A 16618-nucleotide genomic window follows, 5' to 3' on the forward strand; every position below is an offset into this window, starting at 1 on the left:
CTGTACTTTTAAGTGATACCATTTGAAAGTGTGTGACTTTTTGATCACTTTTTCTAAAAAAAATTGGGGGAGTTAAAAGTGGCAAAAAATAGCCTGCTTGAGGCTCGGCTCCGGGCTATTAGAACAGTGTATGGCCTCATGCACACGAACAAATGTCTTTTGCGGTCCGCAAAAAATTACGGATGACGTCAGTGTGTATTTCGTATTTTGCAGAACAGCTGGCCCCTAATAGAATAGTACTATCCTTGTCCGTAATCAAGACAATAATAGGACATGTTCTATTTTTTTGCAGAACAGAAATACGGGCATACGGAAACGGAATGCAAACAGAGTACCTTCTGTTTTTTTTTTTGTGGACCTTTTGAAATGAATGCTTTCAGTTCACTTGCGTTTTTCCGGATCCAGCGTGTAATTCCGGCAAATGGAGTACACGCCGGATCCGGACAACGCAAGTGTGAAAGAGCCCTTAGTAGAAACTCAATTTACACTAGATACGATTTTTCGTCTAGGGGGGAGGTGGGCCACACAGGTTTACAACTCTACATATACCAGCTATTCCAGAGGAGTTACTGTTTTAATCCATAAACAGATTAACTTTATATGTTTGGCATCTTCTGTTGATAGACAGGGGAGATATGTCTTTCTCCATGGTAGGTTAGATGGGAAGTTCTGTATTTATATCCCTCCTCCCTTCTCTATGCAAATATTGACCTCTTTGATGACGTTTGTGGATCAGTGGCCTCAATGTTTGGTAATAGTCAATGGGGATTTTAATTGTGTGATGAACCCTGAGGTGGACAGGATTTCTAGGGGGGGGAATGGTTATTCCCCGTCCCAGGGTCCCCCTTGGCTCGGTTTTGCCAAGAGGTGGGCCTTGTGGATGTTTGGGAATACCTATTCAAAGGAAAAAGAGCCTACTCCCGTGTTAGTAAATCTGGAAGCTCTATGTCTAGAATTGATCTGGCCTTGATAAACAAAGGATACTTGAATTGTATTAAACGGATTAAATACGAGACCAGATCCATATCTGACCATGTTCCTTTTTTTATAGAGCTATGTATGGTTAGGAATAAATTTATAGTTATAGCCATAGTAGTAGTGGGGAGCGGGGGAGCGGTATACTTACAGTCTGTGCGGCTCCCGGGGTGCTCCAGAATGACGTCAGAGCGCCCCATGCGCATGGATGACGTGCCATGCAATCACGTCATCCATGTGCGTGGGGCACCCTGACGTCACTCTGAAGCGCCCCGGGAGCCGCACGGATGGTAAGTATACTGCTCCCCCGCTCCCCACTAGACTTTACCATGGCTGCCAGGACTTTAGCGATCCGGCAATGCGCCGAAACGTCGTTTAGCTTAAGCCGGATCCGGATTAATGCCTTTCAATGGGCATTAATTCTGGATCCGGCCTTGCGGCAAGTGTTCAGGATTTTTGGCCGGAGCAAAAAGCGCAACATGCTGCGGTATTTTCTCCGGCCAAAAAACGTTCCGGTCCGGAACTGAAGACATCCTGATGCATCCTGAATGAATTTCTCTCCATTTAGAATGCATTAGGATAAAACTTCCGGCATAGAGCCCCGACGACGGAACTCTATGCCGGAAGAAAAGAACGCAAGTGTGAAAGAGCCCTAATTCCTCCCCTGGACTGGATGGACTCCCGTATGAGTTTTATCGTAAATATAGGGAGGTTATTCTTCCCCATCTGTGGAGAACACTCTCTGATTCAATAAAGGAGGGAGCTCTTACAGAAGCAATGACAGAGGCTGTGATCACAGTGATATTAACCCTTTCATGACCAAGGGTCATTGATGCCCCAGTGTCCAGGTCAAAATTTACTAATCTGACATGCGTCACTTTATGTGGTAATAGCTTTGGAACACTTTTACTTATCCACGCCATTCTGAGATTGTTTTCTCGTGACACATTGTACTTCATGATAGTCATATATTTGAGTCAATATATTTCACCTTTATTTATGAAAAAATCCCAAATTTACAAAAAATTAGGAAAAATTCACAATTTTCCAAATTTCCATTTCTCTGCGTCTAAAACAGAAAGTGATACCTAATAAAATATTTATTACTTAACATTCCCCATATGTCTACTTTATGTTGGCATCATTTTGGAAATGTAATTTTATTTTTTTAGGACGTTAGAAGGCTTAGAAGTTTAGAAGCAATTCTTACAATTTTTAAGAAAATTTCCAAAACCCACGTTTTAAGGACCAGTTCAGGTCTGAAGTCCCTTTGTGGGGCTTACATAGTGGAAACCCCCATAAATGACCCCATTATAGAAACTACACCCCTCAAGTTACTCAAAACTGATTTTACAAACTTTGTTAACCCTTTAGGCGTTCCACAAGAATTAAAGGAAAATGGAGATGAAATGTAAAAATTTAACTTTTTTGGCAGATTTTCCATTTTATATATTTTTTTTCTTTAACACATTGAGAGTTAACAGCCAAACAAAACTCAATATTTATTAACCTGATTCCGCGGTTTACAGAAACACCCCACATGTGGTCGTAAACTGCTGTTCGGGCAAACGGCAGGGCGCAGAAGGAAAGGAATGCCATACGGTTTTTGGAAGGCAGATTGTGCTGGATTGGTTTTCTGAACGCCATATGTTTTTTTATTTTTCTGCCGATCGTCTTGTGCAGGGGCTCGTTTTTTGCAGAAAGTGTTGAGGTTTTTATTGGTATCATTTTTGGGTACATAGGATTTTTTGATCATTCTTTATTACACTTTATGGGGCAAGGTGACCCAAAAATTGGCTGTTTTGGAATAGTTTTCATTTATTTATTTTCACAGCGTTCATCTGAGGAGTTAGGTCATGTGATAGTTTTATAGAGAAGATCGTTACGGACGTGGCAATACCTAATATGTATACTTTTTCTTATTTATTTAAGTTTTACACAATAATAGCATTTCTGAAACCAAAAAAATGATGTTTTAGTGTCTCTATAGTCTGAGAGCCATAGCTTTTTTATTTTCTGGGCGATTGTCTTAAATAGGGTATAATTTTTTGCGGGACGAAGTGATGGTTTGATTGGTACTATTTTGGGGGTCATAAGCCTTTTTGATCGCTTGCTGTTGCACTTTTTGTGATGTAAGGTGACAAAAATAGCTTTTTTGGCACTGTTTTTTTAAAATTTATTTTTATGGTGTTTATCGGACGGGGTCCATCACGTGATATATTTATAGAGACGGTCGTTACGGACGCGGTGACACCTAATATGTGTATTTTATTTTATTTTTTCATTTTTTTATAGGAAAAGGCAATGTCTTTTTTTTATTTACATTTTTATTTATTTATTGATTTATTTTTACTTTATTATTTTCACTTTTTTTATCAGTTCCCTCTTGGATCTTGAAGATCCAGTGGGGCTGATAGTTGTACTATACTTTGCAATGCTCTTGCATTGCAAAGTATAATACTTCCAGACTGCCTGTAGGTGGCAGCACTGGATGCCTTTGCCATGGCAACCATCGGGTGCTGCAATCACAGCGCTGGAGCCCCCTCCCTCTGTTAACCCGATGGATGCCGCAACCGCAGCATCTATGGGGTTACAGGAGAGTGTCAGCATAGAGCTGACACTCTCTGCTGATGGCGGTGGCTCAGGAATGGAGCCGCCGCCATCGCACACAGAATGGGGAATCGGGGGCAGCGCTGGGGGGGGGGGGGGGGCGGCCAGAAAATTAATGCAGGGGGCGGGGAAGGGGCGGACCGCATCAGGGCAGGAAGGACATCAGCGCAGCTGCGCAGCAGGCACAGATCGGCATGGCAGAGGTGGCACAGGTCAGCGGGGCACAGGTGGGGGGGACCACAGAGGGGCACCAAAGGCTTGGAGGATCGGGGGGCACGAGGACACCTTACCGATTTCAGGCTCTGATCTGCAGAGCGCAGATCAGAGCCAGAAACCGGCATTTTAACGCTGCCGCGATCCGATTGGTTAGTCTGCACAGACTAACCAATCGGATCGATTGCCGGCAAGGGGCCACTCTGATTGGTCCCTTGCCGGCATTACTGCACTGTATGCTGTCCGTGACAGCATACAGGGCAGGGGCAGAAGCTTTAATCCAAGCGCTTTGCAGCGCTTGGATTAAAGAGCTGCCAGAACGTATATATACGTGGTAGCTGCACGGGGTATGTGCAGCTATCACGTATATATACAGATTGCAGACGTGAAAGGGTTAAAGAAGGGTAAAGACCCCAACGAGTTGGGGTCATATAGACCTATCTCTCTTCTTAATACAGATTTCAAACTTCTGTCTAAAATTTTGGCGCGGAGGCTCCAGACCAAAATGGTTTCATGCCTAATAAAGGGACCCATTGGAGTCGGGAAGGAATTTTTTATTCCCCTAAAGTGAGGAAAATTGGCTTCTACCTCACAGTTTTTTTTGCCTTCCTCTGGATCAACTTGCAGGAGGACAGGCCGAACTGGATGGACAAATGTCTTTTTTCGGCCTTATGTACCATGTTACTATATTATAATCTCCACCGTCTTTTTGCCAATTTACAGACCTCTGGAGGGGTTTCTCGTTCCATTTTGTCCATTGACGCGTCCAAGGCCTTTGATAGGGTTGAATGGGGGTTCCTTTGGAGAGTGCTCCAGAAGATGGGCTTTGGCCCTAGATTTAGCAACATGATCAAACTTCTGTATAGATCCCCTACTGCAAGATTGAATATAAATGGCAATCTTACAATAAGTTTTTGTATGACTAGAGGCACTCGCCAGGGATGTCCACTTTCTCCTCTTCTATTTGACATCTACATTGAGCCCCTGGCTGCCAGGGATAGACAAGACCCTAGGATTCTAGGGTTTGGGGTATCAGGAACGGAAGATCGCATTTCATTATATGCAGATTATATTTTATTTTATATTCAACAGACCCAATCTACTTTGTTACATATCATTCAAATGATTAATCAGTTTGGATAAGTTTCAGGTCTGGATGTAAATTAGGAAAAAACTACTCTTAAGCCATTGGATAATATGACTATGTCCTTAGATAAATCTGCACTCCCCACATTGAAAATTTCTGAATCCTTTCAGTATTTAGGTATTACAATCTCTACTAGGGTGGGAGATTTTATCCCGCTTAATTTAATGCCATTGATAAATAAGTTGAGGTCTAAAATAACAATATGGCTTCGCTTATCTTTATTGAAGGCAGATAGAATATCTTTAGTTAAGATGGCGATTTTCCCCCAGTTACTTTATCTCTTTAGGAATTCTCCAGTCTGGATTGGGGATATGTTTTTTAAATTAATAGAAAGAATTATTAATGACCTACTCTGGAGGAGGAAACGTGTAAGACTTAAACTAGAGCATTGGTATAAACCGCTGGAGAGGGGAGGAGCTAATCTCCCTTGCTTCAAGGGATACTTTTTTAAGCTATTCAGTTTAGTTTTTTTCCGGGAGTGGAACGATAGCCCGTATTTACTGAATAGATCTCCATATGCTATATATTTTTTTTGTCATTGGAGTCAGATCAACCGACCTACTCCGATAAGGAATTTTAATCTGCCAGCAATCTTTTTATGAAATCTTGGTATTCTATTCGACTTTGGTTTGGATTGAAGGGTTCAATGGGATGCACTCCTTTGTGGTATAATAGGCACTTCCAAACTTTAGTTGAATTAGGTAGAGATCCATATTGGCAAAAAAGTAATATTCTATACGTGACACAGGTAGTAGGTAATGGGGATATAGTCTCATTTACGGTATTATCACAAAAATAAAAAACACAGAAATTATTATGGTTTCGCTACTTACAGTTAAAGGGGTTGTCCGGGACCAAATGTTTTTTAAAAAAAAACACGTTTACTCACAATGTACATCTAAGTTAAGGCCTCCATACATTTTCAGCTATTTTTGCCACTTCTATGTGGCTCCAACGGTCCCCCACTCATTGTTTATATATCTGTTTATCTTTACCTGACTTCCGGCTGCACTGCCCTGTGGGTCCTGGGGCAGCGCAGCATCAGGTGGTTACAGCTGTCTCTCTGCTCCGCTGTAACTCTGCCCCCTCATCAATATTCACCTCAATTCATTTTGAAGTTCACCGGACTGGAGGGGCGGGGCTAAGCAGGTTGTGAAGGGGCGGGCTAAGCGGGTTGTTAAGGGGCGGGACTTAGCAGGATGTCAGACAGCCGCTGTAACTCCGCCCCTCATCAACATTCACCTCGATTAATTTGCTGCCAGTGAGGTCACCGGGCTCCCTGAGCAGCGGAAGAGGAAGCTTTGCTTGCCTGCAAGGGACCCGGTACGTCACTGAGGAGAAGAAACCAGTAACTTCCGGCCATGAATTTCAAAGATGAAAACGGGGCTTCAGAAATCTGTGCCAAAGGTACTACCTGCTTGAATGTAATGTGTATGCCACACTTGTACTATTAGAGTATTGTCCCCAATCCCGGACAACCCCTTTAAGATCGGCACTTTTAAGTATAAAAAAAAAAAAATAGGCTTCAAATACACACTTCTACACAATTTAATAATTTGGAGCATAGGATGAAGATTTCCCAACTTTACAGAAATTGAATTAGAGCACGATTGGTAGATACCTGCTCTCCAGGACAGAGGGCTTGGCAAAATGAATGTGCAATGACTTTACTGGATGATAGGGAAAAGGTATTTCAGAATTTAAAAGTGGTTTTACATAATTTTAATCACGCTGTAGTGCAGTTTAATGTTTTGCATAGACTCTACGTTACACCTCTTTGCTTAAGGCCTCATGCACACGACCGTTGTGTGCATCCCTGGCCGTTGTGCCGTTTTCCGTTTTTTTTCGCGGACCCATTGACTTTCAATGGGTCCGTGGAAAAATCGGAAAATGCACCGTTTTGCAGCCGAGGCCGTGTATCCTGTCCGTCAAAAAAATATGACCTGTCCTATTTTTTGGACGGACAACGGTTCACGGACCCATTCAAGTCAATGGGTCCGTGAAAGAACACGTATGCACACAATGACTTTACTGGATGATAGGGAAAAGGTATTTCAGAATTTAAAAGTGGTTTTACATAATTTTAATCACGCTGTAGTGCAGTTTAATGTTTTGCATAGACTCTACGTTACACCTCTTTGCTTAAGGCCTCATGCACACGACCGTTGTGTGCATCCGTGGCCGTTGTGCCGTTTTCCGTTTTTTTTCGCGGACCCATTGACTTTCAATGGGTCCGTGGAAAAATCGGAAAATGCACCGTTTTGCAGCCGAGGCCGTGTATCCTGTCCGTCAAAAAAATATGACCTGTCCTATTTTTTGGACGGACAACGGTTCACGGACCCATTCAAGTCAATGGGTCCGTGAAAGAACACGGATGCACACAAGATTGGCATCCGTGTCCGTGATCCGTGGCCGTAGGTTGCTTTCATACAGACGGATCCGAAGATCCGTCTGCATAAAAGCTTTTTCAGATCTAAGTTTTCACTTCGTGAAAACTCATATCCGACAGTATATTCTAACACAGAGGCGTTCCCATGGTGATGGGGACGCTTCTAGTTAGAATACACTACAAACTTTGTACAAGACTGCCCCCTGCTGCCTGGCAGCACCCGATCTCTTACAGGGGGATATGATAGCACAATTAACCCCGTCAGGTGCGGCACCTGAAGGGGTTAATTGTACTATCATATCCCCCTGTAAGAGATCAGGGCTGCCAGGCAGCAGGGGGCAGACCCCCCCCTCCCCAGTTGGAATATCGTTGGTGGCACAGTGTGCGCCCCCCATCGGGCCCCCCTTCCTCCCTCTAGTGTAATAAATCGTTGGTGGCACAGTGTGCGCCCCCCATCGGGCCCCCCCTTCCTCCCTCTATTGTTATAAATCGTTGGTGGCACAGTGTGCGCCCCCCATCGCCCCCCCTTCCTCTCTCTATTGTTATAAATCGTTGGTGGCACAGTGTGCGCCCCCCATCGGCCCCCCTCCCTCTATAGCAGTAACAACATTGGTGGCAGTGTGCGGCCTCCCATTCCCCCCCCCCCTCCATCATTAGTGGCAGCGGAGTTCCGATCGGAGTCCCAGTTTAATCGCTGGGGCAGCCCTGGTTGCCATGGTTACTTAGCAATAGTACAACAGTAGAAGATTCATACTTACCTGCTTGCTGCTGCGATGTCTGTGACCGGCCGGGAGCTCCTCCTACTGGTAAGTGACAGTTCTTTAGCAATGCGCCGCACAGACCTTTCACTCACCAGTAGGTGGAGCTCCCGGCCGGACACAGACATCGCAGCAGCAAGCAGGTAACTATGAGTCTTCTACTATTGTACTATTGCTAAGTAACCATGGCAACCAGGACTGCAGTAGCGTCCTGGTTGCCATGGTTACCGATCGGAGCCCCAGCGATTAAACTGGGACTCCGATCGGAACTCCGCTGCCACCAATGATCGGGGGGGGGGGGGGATGGGAGGCCGCACACTGCCACCAATGTTGTTACTGCTATAGAGAGAGGGGGGCCGATGGGGGGTGCACACTGTGCCACCAACGATTTATAACAATAGAGGGAGGAAGGGGGGCCCGATGGGGGGCGCACACTGTGCCACCAACGATTTATTACACTAGAGGGAGGACGGGGGGCCGATGGGGGGCGCACACTGTGCCACCAACGATATTCAAACTGGGGGGGGGGTCTGCCCCCTCCTGCCTGGCAGCCCTGATCTCTTACAGGGGGATATGATAGTACAATTAACCCCTTCAGGTGCGGCACCTGAGGAGTTAATTGTGCTATTGTATCCCCCTGTAAGAGATCGGGTGCTGCCAGGCAGCAGGGGGCAGTCTTGTACAAAGTTTGTAGTGTATTCTAACTAGAAGCGTCCCCATCACCATGGGAACGCCTCTGTGTTAGAATATACTGTCGGATCTGAGTTTCACGAAGTAGCTCATATCCGACAGTATATTCTAACATAGAGGCGTTCCCATGGTGATGGGGACGCTTCAAGTTAAAATATACCATCGGATTGGAGAAAACTCCAATCCGATGATATAAAAGAACTCCAGACTTTACATTGAAAGTCAATGGGGACGGATCCGTTTGAAATGGCACCATATTGTGTCAACATCAAACGGATCCGTCCCCATTGACTTGCATTGTAATTCAGGACGGATCCGTTTGGCTCCGCACGGCCAGGCGGACATCAAAACGACTTTTTTTTCATGTCCGTGGATCCTCCAAAAATCAAGGAAGACCCACGGACGAAAAAACAGTCACAGATCACGGACCCACGGACCCCGTTTTTGCGGACCGTGAAAATAAACTGTCGTGTTCATGAGGCCTAAGAGATGTTGTATTAGGAGTGATTCCAACTGCCCGAGGTGTGATGTTCCTGATGCGGATTATTTGCATATGTTCTGGTTCTGTGCAGAGCTGAAACAATATTGGGGGACTATTCATGACTACATAGAGGGAAAACTGAATGTACGGATTCCTTTTACTGCTGAATGTTGGGTACTGGGTGATCTTGCAAAGGTGGGGGGCCAGCAGTATAAAAAAAAAACTTCTGTTCAAGATAATGTTTCTGGCCAGACTGTTAATAGCTCGTTCTTGGTTTGCGCGAGATGCCCCTAGTATGAATACATGGCTAAACCTGACAAATACTAATAAGAGATATGAATATATTTTATATAAGCAAAGAAATATCGAGATAACATGGCTTAGAATTTGGGGAGATTGGAGTCCTTAGAGCTTCTTCCGTTTTCTCCAGCCCTCTCCATCTCTCCCCTTTCTTGTTACGGGGTTACGAGGTGGTGAGGGAGGACGCACCGTGGGAGGGGATTGGGAGGGACTGGGGGGTTATTTTTGTTTGAAAAAAATGTTAAGATTCATATGTTTTTATATTACTTATTGTTGAGATTTGAATTATAATAAAGAAAGTTAATAATAAAAAAATTACACCAATTAAATATTAACCCCTTCCCAACAAGCGCCGTACATGTATGGTACAGTGGGAAGTGACGTACATGTACAGCGCACTGATCGGGCAGACACAGGAGCTGTGCTCGCTTGATGGGGGCAGGGGCCTGGCTGTTACTGACAGACATGTCTCTGCTGTATCCACTTGCATCAATGAAAACTCAGATGCAGGCAGATTAACCCTTTAGCCAGTGGCGTAACTACCGGGGAAGCAGGGGAAGCAGCTGCTTCGGGGCCCGGGCTGCCAAGGGGGCCCGGCGCCCCAGCAGCGTGTGTGACAGTTTATTTTCAAGTTAGTTAAATATCGTGTTCAGGGCCCCTTCACAGCCGCTAGTGTGATCTAATTTTACTGTCTGCTAAAGTCTCCTGGTCTGGGATTCGAACCCACAACCTCCAATCTATCAGTGAATCAGTGGCAAAGCATTTACCCTCACAGCCATAAAGGCTGCATTACAACTGACTGTAAAAAAAAAAAAAAAATACATCTATACACATGACAGCTGCCCAAACACACCTAGCACTGCCTAATCTGTATATGACAGCTGTCCCTGCACACTCAGCTCTGCTATATCTCTATATATGACAGCTGCCCCAGCAAACCCAGCTCTACTTCATCTATACACATGACAGCTGCCAAAACACAGCCAGCTCTGCTACATCTATACACATGACAGCTGCCCCCAACACACCAGGCACTGCTATATCTCTATATGACAGCTGTCCCAGCACACTCAGCTCTGCTATATCTCTATATATGACAGCTGCCCCAGCAAACCCAGTTCTACTACATCTATACACATGACAGCTGCCGAAACACAGCCAGCTCTGCTACATCATTACACATGACAGCTGCCCCCAACACACCAGCACTGCTATATATCTATATGACAGCTGTCCCAGCACACTCAGCTCTGCTATATCTCTATATATGACAGCTGCCCCAGCAAACCCAGCTCTACTACATCTATACACATGACAGATGCCTAAACACACCCAGCTCTGCTACATCTATACACATGACAGCTGCACCAGCACACTCAGCTCTGCTATATCTCTATATATGACAGCTGCCCCAGCAAACCCAGCTCTACTACATCTATACATGACAGATGCCCAAACACACCCAGCTCTGCTACATCTATACACATGACAGCTGCACCAGCACACTCAGCTCTACTATATCTCTATATATGACAACTGCCCCAGCAAACCCAGCTCTACTACATCTATACACATGACAGCTGCCGAAACACAGCCAGCTCTGCTACATCTATACACATGACAGCTGCCCCAGCACACTCAGCTCTGCTATATCTCTATATATCTATCTACTGTATAGCAATACTTAGAGATATATAGATGTAGCAGGGCTGGTTGTGCTGGAGCAGCTATCATATATAGAGATATAGCAGGGCTGAGTGTGCTGGGGCAGCTGTCATATAGAGATATAGCAGTGCTGGGTGTGTTTGGGCAGCTGTCATGTGTATAGATGTAGCAGAGCTGGGTTTGCTGGGGCAGCTGTCATATATAGAGATATAGCAGGGCTGAGTGTGCTGGGACAGCTGTCATATAGAGATATAGCAGTGCTGGGTGTGTTTGGGCAGCTGTCATATGCATAGATGTAGCAGAGCTGGGTTTGCTGGGGCAGCTATCATATATAGAGATATAGCAGAGCTGAGTGTGCTGGAACAGCTGTCATATAGAGATATATCTGAGATACTGCTATATCTGTATATGACAGCTGTCTCAGCACATTCAGCTCTGCTACATCTCTATATATGAGCAGCTGCCATGTGTATAGATGTACACTTAGCCAGCTATAACAGTAGAAGTCTCATATTTTTTCAGTCAGCCACAAGGCAGCTCATATGGTCTAGTGGATAGCTGCTCTGCCTCTGAAGCAGAAGGTCGTGGGTTCGAATCCCAGCAGATGCTTTTTCTGAAATACAAGCACTGACTCCATATAAGGACATACAGGGCGGGACAGAATACAAGGCGGGACACAGGAAGAGGCTGCATCGCATCGCTGACATGGAGGTAAGTAGAAGTTTTTATTATTTTTTCTTTAATACCCGACTGTTACTGCCATGGGGGAGCGGAAGGCACCTGATACTGGCACATGGGGGGAGGGGGGTTGGCACCTGATACTGGCACCTGGGGGGGGGGAGTGGGGTTGGCACCTGATACTGGCATGGGGGGGAGGGAGAGAGGCACCTGATACTGGCATGGGGGGGGGGAGGGAGAGAGGCACCTGATACTGGCATGGGGGGGGGGAGAGAGGCACCTGATACTGGAATGGGGGGGGGGGAGAGAGGCACCTGATACTGGCACCTGGGGGGGGGGGGGGGGGAGTGGGGTTGGCACCTGATACTGGCATGGGGGGGGGGGGGGAGGGAGAGAGGCACCTGATACTGGATTTGGGGGGGGGGGGAGAGAGGCACCTGATACTGGCATTGGGGGGGGGGGAGGGAGAGAGGCACTTGATACTGGCACTTTTTTTGTGGTGGTGGGGGGGAAGATGGCACTATGATACTGGGACATAGGGGGGGGGAGGCACCTGATACTGGCACCTGGAGGGGAGAGGGGGGGTTGGCACTTGATACTGGCACATGGGGGGGGGGAGGCACCTGATACTGGCACATGGGGAGGGGGGAGGGAGAGAGGCACTTGATATTGGCACTTTTTAGTGGGGGGGGGGAGATGGCACTATGATACTGGGACATGGGGGGGGGGAGAGGCACTTGATACTGGCATGTGGGGGGGGGGGGTTGGCACTATGATACTGGCACATGGGGGGGAGAGGCACTTAATACTGGCACTTTTTTGCGGGGGAGATGGCACTATGATACTGGCACATGGGGGGAAGAGAGAGGCACTTGATACTGGCACATGGGGGGTGGGAAGGAGAGAGGCACTTGATACTGGCACATGGGGGGAGATGGCACTATGATACTGGGAAGTGTGGGGGGGGAGGCACTTGATACTGGCACATGATGGGGGGCACTTACTGGCACATTATTGGGGGGCATTATGGGGGACACTAGGCCGGCAGCCTATCAGAGGCCGGACACTGAGGGGCATCTACTGGGGCACTATATATGGGGCATTTTATACTGGTACATTTTGGGGGGCACTAGCAGGAAGGGGGAGAGGAGCACTATGGGGGAATTTACTGGGGGCACTATATAGGGGTATTTTATACTGGCACATTATGGGGGCACTATGGGGACATTAGCTCAACTGGGGGCATTACAAGGGGGTATTTTTTGCACTGTCACATTATAAGGAGAATTATTACTACTGGGGGGGGGGGGGGCATTATGGTGGGTTTTATTACTGCCCCATGGTATGACCCCCTAGTAGCAGCACCAGCCTCTCCCTGCTCTGCTATCCCTCTGCCCCTTCTCCAAATCCTTATTATGAAATCTTTCTCATTAGGATAAAACACAACATCAGCTCCGCCGAGCCCCCGGCCAAGTGTGGAAGTGGCGTCCGAGACCCCCAAGGGCCAAGCCATGTAACTGTAAGTGTTCATGTGGAGTATGTTTATGTTATGCACATATAGCCTACACTGTGCCCCACAATATACAGTATACCGCTACACTGTGCCACACAATATACAGTATACCTCTATACTGTGCCTCACAATATACAGTATACCGCTACACTGTGCCCCACAATATACAGTATACCCCTACACTGTGCCCCACAATATACAGTATACCTCTACACTGTGCCACACAATATACAGTATACCTCTACACTGTGCCACACAATATACAGTATACCTCTACACTGTGCCCCACAATATACAGTATACCTCTATACTGTGCCTCACAATGTACAGTATACCTCTATACTGTGCCCCACAATGTACAGTATACCTCTATACTGTGCCCCACAATGTACAGTATACCTCTATACTGTGCCCCACAATGTACAGTATACCTCTATACTGTGCCCCACAATATACATTATACCTCTACACTGTGCCTCACAATATACAGTATACTGCTACACTGTGCCCCACAATATACAGTATACCTCTACACTGTGCCTCACAATATACAGTATACCTCTACACTGTGCCACACAATATACAGTATACCTCTACACTGTGCCACACAATATACAGTATACCTCTACACTGTGCCACACAATATACAGTATACCGCTACACTGTGCCTCACAATATACAGTATACCTCTACACTGTGCCCCACAATATACAGTATACCTCTACACTGTGCCCCACAATATACAGTATACCGCTACACTGTGCCACACAATATACAGTATACCTCTACACTGTGCCTCACAATATACCGCTACACTGTGCCACACAATATACAGTATACCGCTACACTGTGCCTCACAATATACCTCAACACTGTGCCACACAATATACAGTATACCGCTACACTGTGCCTCACAATATACAGTATACCTCTACACTGTGCCCCACAATATACAGTATACCGCTACACTGTGCCACACAATATACAGTATACCTCTATACTGTGCCACACAATATACAGTATACCGCTACACTGTGCCAAAGGAGTGGGGTTTACACAGGAGGAGGGAGGTGCGAAGCGCGCTGAGGGGGGCCCTTACAAATATTTGCTGTGGGGCCCAGTCACTTCTAGTTACGCCCCTGCCTTTAGCTGCTGCAGTAAATGCTGACCGTGGCATCTAAGGGGTATACAGAAGGAGCGCGCCCCCTCTCTATCTCCATTGGCTCCTTGCAATGCGATTGCGTGGTGCTAATGGCTGCTATGGCACCTAGAAGCCTTACAAAGGCCTCCAGGCATGCCATGTATGAGGTCTACGAGACCCAGCTGTGTAGTAGTGACAGTTTCAAAGCAGGATAATTGGGTATATAGCAAACAATTAATAGCTCACGGTCCAATATTCGTTAAAAAAAAAATACACCCAACAATAAAGGTACCCCACCATGGGCCCAATGTACATTAGTAGTAGACACCTGTCTTCTGGTGCCTATTTTTATGTTCTATGGCCTAGACAATGCGTGGTAGGAACTGCTTATGCTTACCAGATGTCCCACTAGTCTGTTTCTTCTTCTGTGTGGACTCCTAGGAATGTTTCTGGGTTTATATGTAAATAGTTTTAAATATGTATTATTAAAGATATGATATTTTTTTTTTGTATATGAAACTCTCCAGCATGTTAGTATCTCTATGAATAGCTTTTTTTGGCTATGCATGCAGATTTGGACTATTACATGTAAGATTATTAATTGGTGTTATGTAGGAATGATCGAGCTTGTGTTTCAAGTTCGGCATACAAAGTTTGGGTTCGGGTTATCTAAGAATTCTGTTATGGATTCCGCTACCACGGACTATAGCGGAATCCATAACAGAATTCTTAGATAACACGAATCTGAACTTTTTGCGCTAAACGTGAAACACAAGTTCGCTCAACACTAGTGTTATGAATTTAAGCTGCCTGGGGGTGTCAGTAAGTCTCATATACACACAATGCTGACATCGCTACTTATTACTGCTGTTGTTCTCTTTCATTATAAAAGAAGAACAATGAAAATTACAGAAGAGGCGTTTCTGTCAAATGACGGACCCCTTTGACTAAAATGACATCCATGTTGCTCCATTTTGTCCACAATTTTTAACAGAATCTGTGACGGAGGTCCCGAACAGAGCCTCAGAAGCACATGTGAACATAGCCATACGGAGAAGATCCATTATGGGCTGCTACATTTCCATCCACAGAGCTTATGGCAGATTTTTTAGGCAAAAAAAACTGTCACAGCCAGATGCTACATGCTGGCTAATAGGAAATTATAAAACACCTTATAAACACAGGGGGTCTTTTGTGACCAGATATACGCCACTTTTGTGGCGTATATCTGGCGCAGATTCTGTCGCACACCATGAAGCGGCAGAATCTGCGACTTCTTTCCCCCTAAGGCCAGGTCTAAAAAAATGGGGCACGGTGTGGGCAGGAAAGGGGATCGTCCAGCAGCTCCATCTCATTCATCATTTTCTACACTTGGTTTAGGCTACATTTACACAAACGTATTTTGTTTCCGTGTCCGTTCATTTTTTTTTTCTGCGGATAGGATGCAGACCAATTCATTTAATGGGTCCGCAAAAATGCATCCGTATGTCTGTTCCATAGCCCTGCAAAAAAAAAAATAGAACGTCCTATTCTTGTCAGTTTAGCAGACAAGGATAGGCATGGTTACAATGGATCCGCAAAAAAAACATACGGAACGTCATCCATTTTTACATATACGGTCGTGTGAATGTAGCCTTAGGGTACTTTCACACTAGCGTTATTCTTTTCCAGCACATAGGGGCTCTATACCGGAAAATAACTGATCACTTTTATCCCCATGCATTCTGAATGGAGAGCAATCCATCCAGGATACATCAGGATGTCTTCAGTTCAGTCTTTTTGCCTTTTCAGGACGGAGATAATAACGCAGCATGCTGCAGTTTTATCTCCATCAAAAATTCCGGAACACTTGCCGGAATCTGCATTTTTTTCCCATTAAAATGCATTAATGCAGTGTTCCGGCAAAACAGATCCGGCATTGTGGTCTGCGCCCAAAATTAACGCCGGATCCATTTTTCCAGATGACAACGGAGAGACGGATCCGGCATTTCAATGCATTTGTCAGACGGATCAGGATCCTGATCCGTCTGACAAATGCCATCAGTTTGCATACGTTTT

This window comes from Bufo gargarizans, chromosome 3, assembly GCF_014858855.1.
Source record: "Bufo gargarizans isolate SCDJY-AF-19 chromosome 3, ASM1485885v1, whole genome shotgun sequence".
NCBI classification, from domain to species: Eukaryota; Metazoa; Chordata; class Amphibia; order Anura; family Bufonidae; genus Bufo; species Bufo gargarizans.